Source organism: Callospermophilus lateralis, unplaced genomic scaffold, assembly GCF_048772815.1.
Source record: "Callospermophilus lateralis isolate mCalLat2 unplaced genomic scaffold, mCalLat2.hap1 Scaffold_309, whole genome shotgun sequence".
NCBI classification, from domain to species: Eukaryota; Metazoa; Chordata; class Mammalia; order Rodentia; family Sciuridae; genus Callospermophilus; species Callospermophilus lateralis.
Genome location: NW_027513711.1, coordinates 467,713 through 484,957, shown reverse-complemented (window position 1 = coordinate 484,957; position 17,245 = coordinate 467,713). Strand labels below are relative to the sequence as shown.

The window sequence follows — 17,245 nt, the reverse complement described above, 5'->3', positions numbered from 1 at the left end:
GGAAAGATTTCTTTACAACCATATATCTAAAAAGGGGCTAATGTCTAAATTTTAGAAGGAAACATACAATTCAATAACAGAAAAAAAACTTATGGGAAAGGATTTTAATATACACATTTATCTAAAAAGACACTAACATAGTCAGATGTTAATGAAAAGGTGCTTAACATTACTCATGAAAAAAATGCAAATCAAAAGTACTGTCAGATATAACCTCACAGCCAGTAGGATAGCTAGTACCAAAACATCAGGAAAGAACAAATATTAGCTATGTGGAGAAAAAAAAAACCCTTTCGCACTGTGGGTGATAATGTAGATTAATGCAGCTATTGTGGAAAAAAAAGTAGGCGATTATTCCTAAAGAAATTAAAAATTGAACTATCATGTGCATCAGCAATTGTCCTTTTAGGTATACACCCCCAGGAAATGTATTTAGCACCTTGATGCGATATCTGTACTCCCATGTTCATTTCAGCATTATTCACAATATCCAAGATATGCAAACAATCTAAGTGTTTATCGGTGGACAAATGATACAGAAACTGTGGTGTGTGTATGTTTAATATGGAATATTATTGAGCCTTAAAAAGGAGACTCTGACATTTGTCACAACATGAATTGACCTAGAAAACATTATGCTAAATGAAATAAGCCAGACAAAAAAGAAAGATATTTCATAATCTCTCTGATTGTGGGATCCAAAATAGAAGTCAAACATACAGAGTTTAGAGAACAGTTACCTGGGTTAGGATTCAGAGGAAATGGAACAATGGATATAGGTCAAGGGATAGAAATTACAAAGATTTAGGATGCACGAGTCTAGAGACTAGTGTACGACATGAGAAACCATAGTTGGAAAAATTGAATTGCATTAGGGATTTCTGCTAAATGAGTAGAGTTTGCCGTACACACACACACACACACACACACACACACACATACACACACACACACACACACACACAAAGGTAACTATGAGATGATGAACACAGTAATTTGCTTCACTATAGTAATTATTGTACCATTTCTATGTGTCCCATAGCCCTCTGTTGTATACCTTAAATATACACTATAACATTTATTTAAAATAAATAAATAGAAACTTTGATATGTACTCTATCTCCTCATTGAAAAAGATGGCAGAATTTGTCAGTGGGTAGAAGCCACACTTTTTATACCTGTTGATGATACATTCCAAGCATATATATACATATATATATATATATATATATATATATATATATATATATATATATATAGTATATAAATAGACATCATAACAACTCTTCATTGAAAATCCAATAATGCTTGCTTAATCCTGGAATGAGAGGCTTAGAGATGCCTGGCTATAGGACAACCAAAAGCTAATTCAAACAGGGTGAATCCATGTCTCCTATTTGGGTAGTCTAGATTTGCATGTGTGTGAGTGTACCAGGGATTGAACCCAGGGGCATGCACTTAACCACTGAACCACATTCCTAGTTTGTTAGAGTCTGTAAACAAGTCTGGATGGCGCCTGGCAAAATGCCAGAGGGAATAGTTTGTAAAGTAACAAAAGCGAGCCATTAAGTGTGAAGATTCCTGATTGGTTGACTGCTGTATCTAGTTTATGCTAATTAGATAAGCTGTGCAAAATGTATAAATACCTCTGTTATCCTACAATAAAGGGCTTCCATTCCTGCTGCATCAACGTACACAAGTCATTCGTCACCCCCCGGTTATTTTGCCCAGCCAGCCCGGCTGCGGCACTAGTTCTTTCATTATTTTGAGACAAGATCTTGCTAAGTTGTTTCAGCCTCACTAAGTTGCTGAGGCTGACTTTGAACTTGGGTTCTTCCTGCCTCACCTTCAAGAGCTGCTGGGATGTGCCACCACACCCAGCGTTGGACTGGATTTTTATAAAAGGAGAAAGAGGAGAGAGGTAATGCTTCTCTGCTTCTGAGGTTTGAGAATGATAGGAGATATTAAATTTCAATGACTACCCTAGTATTTTTCATCAAAATTATTTCTACAGTAACATGGCTTGATCTGATTTGATCTATAAAGGAATGCCAAAATAAGGGAAAACCTCAGTTTTTATTTTTTTCACCACTATTTTAGAATCAGCATATCTGGTTTGATAGTTTCAGTTAGTCCACCAAACAGACAGACAATAACCAAAGAGTAAGAATATGCAAAGGCTGGAGATAAATTTTTAGAGTATACTTGGACTACTGCCAAGAGCAGAATCTGTCTTAAATAATTCCATGAAATATGATGATAACTTCCAGAAACTTGTTGAGATTAACAAACAATGCATTGGGAAGTGGCTTGGTCAGAATGTTTGGGATTTTAGGACAGAACCAATTTTCATTAAGTTTCCTGACCTCCTCTCTTTTTTACATATGTCCTATTAGATGGGAGATAAAAGTCAAAGGATAGGGAGCTACAGCATGTGCATTTGTTCCAATGTATAATAAACACATCTAATCATTGTTTGGCAGCCTTTGATAGCCATTTGTCTTTTTCAGGTTGTTCAACACTTGCCTGATAGTAATATCAAAGACAAATGCAGGATACTTTCATCAGCTTTTTAGCCCCATTGCTTCTTAGAGATTATTAGTTTTATTGGTGTGTGCTGAACAATAGCAAGTTCAGTAGGAAGATGAACAGTCTATCATAGGTCAGCATATTTATGTCCACTAGCAATAGGAGTGCTGGCAAAGGCCAAGAATCTAAGACTTGTAATTGTCCCAATAACATGCAAAACTTCAAAACTATGTCTGGAATCAGTAAATATGGTTATTTTCTCCTTTGACAAAGTATAAGAGCTAGTAAAACTAGGATTTTGACAATGAGCTGATCTTAGAGAAGGCAAAGAGTATGCCTCAGGGGTTTCTTGTGAAAAAACTATTGTGTAACCAGTTATTATATACATTAGAGTACACGGAAGAAACAAAACCAATAGGATACATGTGTGGCTAAATGTATGAATATATGTTATCTACAGATATATAGTCATATGTCATTTAATGATGGAGATCCATTCTGAGGAAACTGTAATTAGGCATTTTTTATTATTGTGCAAATATCAGAGCATGTGTACAAATAAATACATGGAATAACTTATTATATAGCTAGGCTATATGGTATAGACCGTTGCTCCTAGGCTATACACTGGTACAGCATGCTAGGCTGAATACCTAATGCTATAGACAATTGTAACATAATGTTATTTTTGTGTCTATACAGAGAAGATACAGTAAAAGCAGGGTACAAATTATGAAAATGGCTACATTTATTAAGACACAATGAATACAGCTTATAGGATTGGAATTTGCTTTGGGTGACTCAGTGAGTACTATGTTCATGAGTAAATGTGAAGGCCTAGGCTGTTACCATTGACTACTTGTTTTAGATAGCTTTTTTTTCTTTTTTTTTTTTTTTGCTGCTGTGACTAAAAGACCTGACAAGAACAATTTTATAAGAGGAAAAGTTTGTTTAAGGGTTCATGGTTTCAGAGGTCTCAGTCCATAGACAGCTGGCTCTATCCCTCTAGGCCCAAGATAAGGCAGAAAATCATGGTAGAAGACTGTGGTGGAGGTAAACAATTCATATGATGATCAGGAGGCAGAGAGATTCTACTCACCAGATACAAAATATATGCCCCCAGTGACCACTCGTCCAGCCACAACCTACATGCTTTCAGTTACCACCCAGTTTTCCCAGCTCAGTTAATACCATCAGGGGAAATTATTCACTGATTATATTAGTATTCTCATAACCCAATCATTTTTCCTCTGACCCTTGATTTGTCTCACACAAGAGCTTTTAGAGGGACACCTCACTTCCAAACCATCACACTACTGTAGACTTTGTTAACCATGTACATTGAAGTTACAGTAAATGTATTAAATAATTTTCTTTAATGCTAAATAAATTAAACTTAGTTTATCAAAATATTTTACTTTTTTAAACTTACAAATTTTGACTTTTGTAATGAAACAAAACAATGCACGTCTTTACAAAAATATTCTTTTGTCATATTCAATAAGCTTTAATTTTTTTTTTTGGTTTATAAACTGAGATATGAATTAGCCTAGGCAGACACAGGGTTAGGATCATCACTATTACTGCTTTCTACCTCTATCTCTTCTACCAATGGGAGGTTTTCAGAGATGATTACATGCATGAAGCTATCACCTCTTATAATAGCAATGACTTCTAGAATACCTTCTAAAGGACCTGCCTGAGGTTAGATACAGTTAACTATTTTCTTTAAATAGAGGAAGTACACTCTAAAATAACAATAAAAACATAGAATAATGAATACATAAGACAGTGACCTCGTTGTTATCATTAACACATATTTTATATTGTATATAATTGTCGTGTGCTATGCCTTTATACAATTGGAAGGCAGAAGGTCTGTTTACACAAGTAATACATCATGTGTGTCTGCTCAATGATGTTACAATGGCTGCAATGTCAGCAGGCAATAGAAATTTTTCAGTTCCATTGTAATCCTATGGGACTGTTGCCTTATATATGGTTCACTGCTGATGGATATGTTACTTAGTCCATGTCTGTATAAGTGTGTGTGTGAGTGTGTGTGTGTGTGTGTGTGTGTGTGTGAGAGAGAGAGAGAGAGAGAGAGAGAGAGAGAGAGAGAGAGGTGTTTATTATAGGAATTGGCTTTCAAGTTTATAGAGGCCGGAGACACCATCATCTGCCATCTGCAAGCTGGAGAACCAAGAAACCAACAGTATAATTCAGTCTGTCTAAAGGCCCAAGAACCAGGAGAGATAAGGATCTAAGTCTAAGTCCCAGTCCAAAGGCTTGAAAATGGTGTATGAATGTGTGTTGGGGGTGGGGGATGCAGTTGTGTCAATCCCAATTCAAGTCCATAGGCCTGAAAACCCAGAGTTCCAGTGTCTGTGAGCAGGGAATATGAATGTCTTAATTTATACAGGGTGCAAATTCATTCTTCAACCCTTTTATACTATTCGGGCCCTCAACAAATTGGATGATGTTCACCCCTATCAGCAAAGACGATCTTCTTCTGTCAGACTACCAATTAAAATGCTATTTCTTTTAGAAACAGTCTCACCAACACTAAGAAATAATGTTTTAGCAGCAATCTTGGTGTTTCTTGGTCCAAACAAGTTGATCCATGAATCAGCCAGCAGATTGTGTTTCCCTAAAAATTTCATTTGCAAGGGATATTGAAGAAGAGGGTTAAGTCTAAGGAAGTATCTGAGAGAATAATTTTTTCAGCTTTGAGCACACTTCTATAGATGTAAGGCAATCATGTGGAATAGACTGGGGATCTCCATCACTGAAGAGGAATGAGAGCTGGATTGAAGTAAGGGCCATGGCAAAGACCATGGAGTAGTGAGGGATCATGAAAGAGTTTATGGTTCATACTTTTTGCACAAATTAATAGATTTGACTTCCTCCTGAATCCAATGTCCTTTATTTCTTCACTGAAAAGACTGAAGTAGTGTGGGGTGAAAAGGTGAGAATAAGAACACCCTGTTGTAAAAGGAAATCTATAATTAAACCAGTTCTTCAATTTCATCTCAAGAAAGAGGTTTGGGGGCTACTGATGGGATAGGTCTGTATTTTCCCTCTAGATAATGTGTCTGTGAGGCCAACTAAAACAATATACATATAGTACCTTTGACTGTGTTTTACCCTTTGATTCTCATTTTTTATAACAAAGTACACTTAGTATAAGACAGAACAATAGCACAAGAGAGAGACAAATGGATACAGTGGCTATCTCTTGGAAGCCTCTGAAGTACTAATCAAACCAAGTCAGAACAGTCAAAGAACTTGTTCTAAACAATAACAATAAAAAAATTGTAAATCTAAATTTTGGAAATTCCTCTTTTGTAAAGGGCAAGTAAAGATTGTTTTTACCTTGCTCCACCAGATTCTGAGCAGAGACCCAGCAGAATGACCTGTGAGAAAGCTTAGCTTTTTCAGTTTTATCAGAGTTCCCTAGATTTCATCTGCAGCCTCCAGAATAAGCAGGAAGTCCTGACCATACTTTGACAACTTTCCTTGTTCTCAAAACATTTGGAGGGAAAATATTTCCCTGCTAAATCACTTCTGGGTGGTCAGGGTCCACAATTTGATTGACAATAAATAGATAGATTAGCAGGATTTATCAGAGTTCTTCAGAGAATCAGTGTGCACTTTTATGGGTAAAGAGAGTTATAATAAGGAGTTAGCTCACACAATCATGAATACTGACGAGTCTCAAGATTGTCAATAGACCAGCTAGAAACTCAGGGCAGTCAAAAGAGATCTCAGTCTGAAGACCTGAGAACCAGGAAAGTCAATAATGTAGCTCTAGTCCGAAGGCCTGAAGATACTGTTGTTTCAGCATAAAGGCAGCCAAGCAGAAAAATTAATATTTCAGGCAGGATTAGTTCTTTCCATTCAGGCCTCCAACTGACTGCAAGAGGCCTACTCACATTATGGAGAGCAATCTGCTCTACTCAATCAATTAACTAAAATGTTAAGCTCATCTCAGACACCTCCACAGAAACACTCAGAATTATGTTTGACCTGGTGACTCTGTCAAGGTACAAAAATTAGCAGTCATACAGGATAAAAGTTTAATTCACACAGGTGCAGTACTCTGTGAGGAGTGGCTTCCCAAACAGCCAGGTGCAAGTGCTTGTCTACCCACTTAACAAAGGAAAGGGTGTTAAGGGCTTCAGGGGGAAAGTCTGGAAGTGCTGCTGGGCTCACTTACACAATTTTTCATACCAGTGCTGATTGGCAGCCTTCTTCCTGGCCAGGAACTCCTCTAATGGATGAACTATAGCAGCTGATTATTCACATCCAGTAATAGAGATCAGTCTAAAAGTTGAACAGGAACCTCCCTCAGTGGGGGATTTATGGAAGCTGTAAGTTTGGGTGGTTTTGGATGTCAGGAAAGGGAAATTGAGATAAAGTTTCTTCCTGTGGCTTCTGTTTGTTCAGATGTTTTCGGTTTAATAAAATCCTTATACCATTTTGATGTGTTTTGGGTCCTTTAATAACAAATAAACTTTCCTGTTTATATAAAGAATCTGGCATTATATTTTGAAAAAAAAATTACTAATTGGTAAAAATTTAGTAACTCTTAAGCAACATTTATTATGATAAGGCATTTTGCTTCAACTAACCCAAGCCTTTAAGTCCAGACAAGTACTGTACTTTAAAAAAAAATCCAAATACCTATACAATACTTTGGTCTAAAAAAAAGTGTGTTCTATTAACTAGAAATTCTTAAAATAATAATTTTAGTTTTTAAAAAATTAATTGTGTTTAAAAGTCCATTTCTAGATGGTGGCAAAGGTCAGGACCCTGTCACAAGATATTTTAGTACAAATCAATGAGTAATTTGCTCCAACTTCCATCCTCAAAATAAATGCACAGTAGTAAAAGTGATTAAGATAAATACCATATTCAGAAAATAAAAATATTGGTATCTCCATAGTAAGAATGTTAAAAAAGAAAACTAAATTATCAGATCAGAAATACCTGTATTCCAAACATTCTTTGTAGTTCTAGTTACAATAGTCAAGATCCAGAATCAATCAGGGTATATATCAGTAGATGAATGGAGAAGACACATGGGGCAAATAAATGCAATGGAATGTTTTCAGTCATAGAAAGGCTGAATCCTGTCATTTATAGCAACATGGATGGAACTGGAGGTCATTGTGTTAAATAAAATAAGCTAGACAAAGACAAACACCATGAGTTTAAACCCACTTAAAAAAAACTAAAATGTCTCTCATAGAATGATAGAGTGGAATAGAGTGAGAAGGAGGGGGAAGACATTAGATAAGAGTCACTAAAGTTCAAAGAAAAGTAATTATATCTGGTTTTCTATAGCCAAGGAGGGTAATGATTGGTTACAGCAATTTTTGATAGACTTTAAAATAACTAGAACAATAAGAATGTTTGCAACCCACAGAAATAATTAATATTTAATGAGATGAAAATTTTCATTACTCTTATTTGATCCTTATACCTCATATACATGTATCAAATTGTTATTTGTAAGTCATAAAGGTGTAAAAATATTTTAACTATATTATATATAATATTTATATAATAAATAAAAGCTCAGAAGATCAGACTGTGTGTTGTACATGAAAATGGAGAAGCAGCTACAGGTGACGGAATCTTAGGTCTACATTTCTGACGGACTGATACCCTTCACCACTTTCCTCCCACAAACCCCCCAGTTACCTAAACAACAGCTTCTACCCCTCTCCTTCCCCATCAAAGTATAATTTTGACAATCATTCTGATACACTGTACCACAGAAGTAGTTGGGAACCAGATGAAAGAATTTGTGCCGGATATCATAGTGTACTTTTCTGAGGAACACTGGCAATAAATTCACTGAACTGTTTCAAAGAACTAAGCAATAATAGGAAAAGAACATTAATCAAATTTTCTTTGTTTATCACCAGAAATGTTCATTATCCAATGTCAGGAGTAGATACTAATAAATAGCTGAATAGATGAATGAAAGAATGAAGCAAAAGGACTGACCCGGAAAAAGGTTAATAATCACCATAATTACTACCTATTCAGGCTATTATGTGGCAGACATTAGTCTCCAGAATGATACCACAGAGAAGAGGAAGCCCAAGTTCATTTGTCCAAAGACACATGCCTTTTTCTAAAGAGAAGAGTCAGAATATAAGTCTCATGGAACTTGTTCCAGTGCCTCAGTATAATACCATATGTTTGGTGCTAAAGATTTGCTTTCAGGGTCTGCAATTCTGGGACAGTGCTTTTGAATGGAAATATGCTGAACCATTATCATGATTACCTATTTTTTGGAATTGATTTTATCATCATTCTTCCTTGGTATAAATCTGAACATAACGTTTCTAAAGATGTGGCTCGATGCAAAGACTGTACAGTAATTTAGTCCAAATTTCGAATCTATTAAATTTGGGTAAGTTAAATGGAGGTTTCATACAATATTCTGTGTGAAACAGCTATATATGATAAAATTACTTTTTTATTCTTTGATAGCCTAATCATTCTATTTCAGATCCACATTTCCACAAGATTCAGTTGTATTTTCTCCATATTGTATGCACTATTTAGAAAATATAGACAAGATATTTGCAAAGAACTAATGCAGTGGGGTTTTTTTTAAGAAGACAGATATCAGTAGCAAAAAACAAAACAAACAGAATTTAAATAAATTTTTAAATTAAAAAAACTACTTCCTATTAAGATGAGTAAAAAATGAAATGCCATATTCTTAACTACTTTAAAACAATTCACTTATTTGTTTTGCCCAGTTAAAGCTTTATGTCTCTTGCTTAAACAAATCTGAAATTGAAGCATGACTTTATTGAAGCTTGAAAGAAAAATACAATATAAGGCAGAGTTGTTGGCTAGAGAGCTTGGCTTTCAAAAGCCCTTACATTGTAGAATCATTGAATTCAGCATAGTTCAGCACCTGGTCCTTAATTCTGAAATTCAGAAACCTGATTATGTCTGCATGCTTTCCTTGGATTGCCTCACATTGAATAATCTCACTTAAAAACCAATTCCTGTCAGGCATAATGTCTTGTAATCCTAGACATTCAAGAGGCTGATACAGGAGGATCTCTAGTTGAAGGAAAACGTTGGCAGTTTAGGGAGACCCCATCTCAAAATAAAAATTAAAAAGTGGCAACCCTTGTACTACAAAAATAAATAAATAAATACCAATCCTCCTCAACATATTCTACAGTATATTAACTATTAATAATGGCACAGCTTCCTTAGATTACATATGTTTGAAGGAACTAAATGTACATGACCGAATCCCAGCCAATCAATCTTTCCTGCCATCTCTTGTTTTTGACCAACAGTAACAGAATTAGCACCAGTCCAAGTAGGGCTAATAATGGTTGATTCTTCTAAAAAAAAAAAAAACAGTAAATGCAGATTTAGTCATTCTCAGTAGCTGTATTTTTCATGTTGTGGATAAGTGAAATACTTGAAGCTCTTTACAGAATGAATTTACATGTAAATTATGTAGATATCTGTTTATACATATCTATTTAGATATGGTGGGTAGCTAAATATATTATGGAGAGAAAGCAGAAACCATAGAAAGCAATAAGGCATTCGAGACCCTGGTTCAAAATTTTTCCTAAAATCAGCAGTTTTACATTAATTCTCTATTATGGCTTAAGCCTTTGATTTAGATTCTAAATAATATATCCCTAAATCCCATTTTTAAAAAGTAAAGATAATAGATCATCTGGTAGCAATCTCTGTAGTAAAATCTGATTTCTATTACTTCTTATCTGTCACTTATGGTATGTTGCTTAATATTCTTTGTCCTGGTTTTCTCTTCAGAAAAAGAGTGGTAATTTAGATTTCTATTCTTTTCTTTCTTTTTCTTTTCTTTTCTTTTCTTTTCTTTTAACAATTTCTGCCAAGCTTTATCAAAGAAAATTTTTCCATGTTTTACTTTTTACCAGTCTGTTTTGGCATGCTTCTAATGATATCAGAATCACCTACAAAATAAAAACACTAATTTTACAATACATGTACTGGCAACTGGTAGTAGCAAAATTTCCCTATTTTGGTTACATGTTCTTTAGATAAGTCTGCAACTTAGCCTGATTATTTGCAAGTTATTACACTAGCTGTTCTGTTATTTTTCTTAAGGTAGATCAAAGATAACTTACAATCATAGCCATTGTGTGGCCACACTAAAACATCATATAATAAATCAGATAGGGTTTATCACCAGCATTTATAAAACCAGATCTAAAGAATAAACTAGGTCTGAGGACAAATGCATGGTTCTAATACAGCACATGTTTAGCCTGTCCTGATTACTACAAAATCAGAACAGTGAGAATATTTGCACTAGATTTCTACCAGCTGTTTATGAAACAGCTCATTTTCCAACAGAACTCTCACTAGAAATTTAGCTTCTTTAGTATTTCCCAATCACCAGTCTAATAAAAAAAACCATTTTGTTGTTGTTTAAATTTTCATATACTTTATTATAAATGAAATTTCTGAGGAAAGAATGTGGAATCTTTTTTCTTGCTTATTGGTAATTTCCTTGTCTGGGTGAATTGTATTCTTTGTCTACTTTTTTCTGTTGAATGTTCATAGTTTTCTTAATTATTTTTAAGAAGAACTTATATGGAAGGAACAGTAATGATTGGCATTTATAATTCTTGAAAATATAGATTCTTTGTCTTTTGCCTTCAGTTTTGCAAAGGTAACTGCAAACAAACTGGAGAATTTGCAATATGTGCCCAAGTCACCATTGCCTCCATCTTGATGAATGACTTGTGTGAGAGACTCAGGAAACTTTTAAATTATTATGTGAATATTCACAAATTCTCATCTTAACATTTAAATGTATTATCTACCTAGAATTAATATTATTGTGTGGCATAAGTTAAGGATCTAGCCTTGTTTATTCTCCAAATAATTAAAATGACTCTTTTATTATATAAGAAGTTCTAATTTATTTTTCTGTATCTTTTATTCTATTTCATTGAACTACTTTGCTTTAAAACAATTTTACATCATTTTCCTTATTCTAGATTCACAATCTAATATACTATTTCCACAGAATTTTGCATTTTCATAAAACATTTAAAATAATAAAATTTTATTGTGATTAAAAATTGGTTTTCTGCTTATTTTACTTTATTGATGTAAAATATTTTAAATTCAAAATCCACTTATCAATAATTTAAAAGTAGCCTGTCAAAATAATTACTTTGAAGGGTTAATTTTGCTTTGGTTTTCTTTTTTTCTCATTTCTAATGTAAGCTAACCTAGCTTCAGAATTATTTGAAGCACTGGCATTTATTTTTAATACATTTGAAAATTCTGCCCTCTTGTGACAAAGTAATTTACACTTCTATCAGCCATACTAGTTTTGAGTGTATTTTAATCAGGTGAAAAGGATAAAACAGGATAAATAGTTTTGAAAAACTTATTTGCATATATTATTAAAAATAAATAAAAAGGGATAGTGAATTATTAAATTGTCCTTTTTTTCTCACTCTCATTGTTTACCTAATAGCTCTTATAAAAAGTAAATTTAATGTTTTCCCACAGACTATTTCTCAATTTAAAAAAAAATTTGTAAATTCCAGTCCTAGTGGCATTTACACATCATACCTAACAATAAGGCAATGAGAACTTCAAAGAACAGAAGTTGTGAATGTGTTTTGTGTGTGGTCAGTGGGCAAATTATGACCTTGTAAAGATGGCCATAAGTTGTTTTTTTTTTTTACATTCCTCTCATGGAGTAATGACATATATGCATTACCTTAATCCATATTTATTGATACAAAAAAAATACCTGAAGCCAGGTAAATTATAAAGGTAAGTTTTAATTAGCTCATAGTTGTAGAGCTTCAGGAGAATGGTGCCAGCTATCTTCTCAGCTCTGGTAGGGCCTAATGGTAGGTGATCAGGTGATATCAGAATGGCAGGAGAGGTTAAAGCTAGTGAGCTACCATATGGGAAAGAGATTCAAGGATGGAGCCACAATCCCTTATAATAACTCATTCCTTAGGAACTAGTTCAGTCAATGAGACCTAACCCACCTGACAAAAAGCATTAATACATTAATGAGGATCAAGGACTCATGACCTAATTACCTTCCATGAGGCCCTACTTCTTATAAGTTCTACACCTTGATGTCATGTCGCCACACTGAGGACTAAGCTTTCCATACATGAAACTTTGGGAAACAGACCATATCTACACTATTCTATGACTTCTCCCCTTGCACCTGCATGGCCTTCTGACTGCTTTGGCAAACAGAGTAGAATCAAAGCAATATTGTGCCCATCTCTGGTCCTATCCCTTAAGAGACTAGCATTTGCATTTTCTGGGTCTTGGAATTCTTGCCTTTACAGTCTTGATTCTCAATGTGAGAACTCCAATTACCTTGCTGAATAAATCATGTGCAGAAACCTTGAGACTGCATGGAGGGAGGAAAGGTCATAATGAACACAACTTTCCAACAGTTTCTGCTAAGGTCAGGCATGTGAGTGAATCTATTTTGAACCCTTTAATCATCCTACCAATTGAATGTCACCCACATGACCCCAGTCAGCACCAAAGGGAGCAGGTGTTGCAAGATATAACAAAATGTTATTTCTAGTTGCTAAGTTTTGGATAATTGACTACACTATAATATAAAAATTAAATAAGTTTTTAAAGTAGAACAACCCAAACCCTGGCTGTTGGGACTGTGTTTTATGTTGAAAAAAAAAAGCCCACTTCTCTTTCCCTTGGTCTTCTGGGGGTGATTTGGTTCCACATGTCAGGTATTCTCTGTTCCTAATACCAAGGATCTTTCCAGCACTATCTTTACTGGGTTAGTAAGCATTTTAAACTTTGGAGTCCAATAATTAGAAACCATTTGAAACCATTTGATCTCAACCTCGTTTTTCTCCCAAGTTTTCCCAAGTGCAATTGTTATATTTTGGCCTCCATCTGTTCTATTTCTCTTATCTTCAGAACTCAGGTAGATGAGGGAGGGGAAAGAATTTCTTTTCATCCTCTTCTAAACCTTACCAATGTTATATGTCTGCCCATCACAATTTTCAGAATTTTCATGAAATCAGTTTGGTTTTGTTTGCTTTTATATGCCAGTGAGATGGAAAAGATGGAATTGATTTGTCATGTTCCATTAACCAACTCAAATAATTTTCCATGTGCTCCCTGAAAAATTTAAATGAATTTCTGCAAATCGACAAGCCTTTAATCTTTTTGAAATATATCTGTTCACTGGGAGTTTTAGATCTACATGGGCACATGTTTCTCCTTATGGTTAGAGAGTGAATAAAATAATGTAGCTTTAATCTCTAGAAGTAAATTTTAAAGTTTTAACCTCTCATTTAATTTTAAACATTAAAAAAAAGCCCATTTGATCATATGCTACATCCATAAACAGATATGTTTAAAACCTTGTCTAAAAAAGGCATAGGAAATGATTTACATTAAAGCTGCTCTAAGAATTTGCATATTCTACTTCTCATTGACTTTTGGTTTTCTCTCCAAGTTGGCTCTGTGTGTGGCTCTCTCTTGGTCGTCTTCCCTCATGCATATACGCTGCCTATCACAAGCCACATGTTCTAGAAATTTTCAAACCTGGTTTGATCTTCTCTGGTCAAGATTTACAAAACACGTTTTATTTCACTAAATGGTGAAACACATTTTATTTTCTTTTGTTGTATTCAGGAGGACCATGTCTTCTCTCCCCATTTATTCATAGTCCCTGTTTCAGGGATCCGGCCTAGCTCTCTTGGGCTTTCCAATTCTAAATATATAAGCCGCACAAGGTTCCCAAAGAGTTCCTAAAACTATTAAAGAAGAAGTGGAAGTTTGAGAACTCAACCCTTCCTCCATAGAATAGATTGTTTGGAGGTCTCAACCAAAGGGCCAGCCATCTATGTATTGACAAGCTGTCCCTTATTCTGGCATCTATGCCTCCTCTAGCTCTTGTACTCAAAGTTGTTCCCTATTTCCTTTGAGACCCTTAATATCAACTTTATATGGTATTACCTTAATTTGCTGCAAATATTCCTAAAGCACAACAGATTATCCCTCATTTCTCAGACTGGGCACCATGAGGCATGAGAACATGTCTACTCTGATCTTTACTCCTTTCTTAATTTCTAGATCTTCTCACTCTGTTTCTGGAAGTCACAGTCATTTTACAGCTAGATGCCTCATATTCTAAATTTGTTCCTTTACCTTCCTAGTATAACTGAATCCATATTTTCTCCTGAGGACACTGGTTGCCTTGTAGCACTCTCAAGGGGTAGCAATTTTCTCTTGCACCCTCCTCACCCTTCTACCTAAAGACAGGTAGTTGCCTCTTGGTTCAACATCAACATTCTCATATCCTACCCACTTCTTTCTGACATTGTAATATATCACCAGCTATGCCTTCATTGTATTGTGTTTTTTCATAGTTCTTTTGTCTTGAATATAACTCTGGCTCACTGCCAGTTTCTTTTTTAGCACTCTTCTAAAAAACTTCTGTGATGTAAATGTCTACCCATTTACCATGGTATACCCATGGTATACCCATGTATACCCATGTACTAAATGATTAGTACAAATCACTGGTACCTTAGTCCCTAAATACTTCTCCAAGGAGCCAAGCTCTTGACCTTTCTCATACATTCATTTCCATTGCCATCATAGATCTTTCCACATTAATAAAAACTACAACCTCTTCTTATTTCAATTTCTAAAAACTCACTCTTTATGCACTGACACCTGTTTTTCCATTAATATTCATAGGCAAGACCAAGATAGAGATGTTTAGAGTTGAAATGATCATGTTTTAAACTTTGAGATGATGCAGGTTAAAGACATACACGTTTCATAAAATTGCTTCAGAACATTGCTGTCAGAAATTCGAGTAGTTTTTTACTTTTGTAGATAATGCCATACTAGATACCTTTGTGCAAATTGCTGATTGCTAATGAATTATATAATGACATGCATTTGGAGAAGTTAATGGATTTAGAACGATGAGTTCTTTTGTTGCTTGTAGGAAATTATTTGAAAGTGGCTATTTTTGTTCAAATGAGTTATGAAGAGATTAGAGAATATTTTTAAAAACCTGTTATTTTTCTTCTGTACTTTGATATTTTTGTAATTTTTAAAAATTTTTAAAGGTTTGAAAAGAACTAGAATTTATGTATTAGTTATGTAACTGAAAGCTTTTAGTTTAAAAAAAAATAAATTAACTGTTACTGGTGAAAAACAATTTGCCCATGAATATATCTGGAAAAATTTTTGCAAAGATGATTTCTGAAGCCAGTATGAACATTCTTTTATTCTCTGCAAGCAAACCTCTACTTTATATTTTTAGAAGTTCTTGCTTTATAATTCCAATTTTAAAAATCTGGACATATATTCAAGGTGTTCATGTTTTCTCATTTATAGAATCTTTAAGGTGTGAATTTATTCTCATTGATTTTTCCTGAAATGTTCTCCACTCTTCTTCCAAGTTATGTTTTTATTTTAACTTATAGAATACATAAAATCACTTTATTTGTCCATCTCTCTACTTACCACACCTTACACATTTTCATCGGAACTTGTTCCTTCCTTGTGGTCTTCTGCCCATTTTTAATTAATGCTGAAACATCTTGTGTTCTGAAAAGAATAGTAAAAAATGGTCATAAATGTTTATTACAATATAAAATTTTGAGAGTCTTCACTTCTCTGAAACTTCATGATGATTTTGTTTCTTTATCATGCATTTTAATATTCTCTCTATTAAAAGTCCCTCATTACGAAATGAGGAGAATTCTCCCCAGACTTCAGTGCTCAGCAAATCACATGGAATAAGAAATGGTTATAACCATTATGTACCACCCTGAGTGCAGGTCCTATTCTTTTCTTGAACATGAATACTGGCAGGAGTGTGTGCTGATTTCATGTGCTCCTTCATTAACTAGAAGAAGTTTCTCAATTTGGGTCCTACAGTGACAAGAGGTGCCCTTTCTTCATTTACCCTCTATACCACTGGAGTTTTTAACATTCTGAGTGAAAAGCGCATATGAATCTGTAAAAATCCCACTGTGCACCATGACTGGTGGTCTGACCCCACCGCTGTTTCTAATACTCAATTTATAGTCATTACATCTTAATTTTAAAAAAAAGTAAGCTAACATTTTTCCCCCAGTGCCCTCTGGCTCTCTCCCACTTGTTTTATGGGAATATAGATGCTACACCTAAATTCTTATCACTCAAAAGTCCTCCCAAGGCCCATGTGTTAGAATCATGGTCTGCAGTTGGCACTACTCAGAGGTAATAGAAACTTCAAGCACTATGGCCTAGTGAGAGGTCATTAGGTCACCAGAGGATTGTCCTTGAAAGGGAAGTGAGACTCCCAGGCTCTGTTCCCTTTCTCTCTTTTGCTTCTTAGCCAAGAGGGAGCCCCTTTGTGTTGCCACAATCTTCTGTCACGATGTACTGTTTCATCACCGCCTTAAAAACAAAAGACCCAACTGATCGTGGACTGGAGCCTCTAAAATTGATAGCCAAAATAAACAATGTGTATTTGAAAGTTGACCATCCCAGCTATTTGTTATAGTAATGGAAAGCTGATGAACACAAACGGTCTCTAACTCAATATAGAAGATGTTGAGTTGACATGTAGATGCTGATATGATGAAGTTGAATCTAAGAAATAGAAGAATGGCTGTCAAGTTGATAAAGA

The 17,245-nt window shown here is 34.7% G+C and overlaps 1 non-coding gene across 1 annotated transcript; it reads right to left on the bottom strand.

The window, feature by feature from the left end:
• Positions 1-10,753: 10,753 nt before the first annotated feature.
• Positions 10,754-10,885, bottom strand: LOC143640487 (small nucleolar RNA SNORA72). The gene has a single exon (XR_013154955.1). It is a non-coding gene; the product is annotated as a small nucleolar RNA SNORA72 (small nucleolar RNA).
• Positions 10,886-17,245: the final 6,360 nt, after the last annotated feature.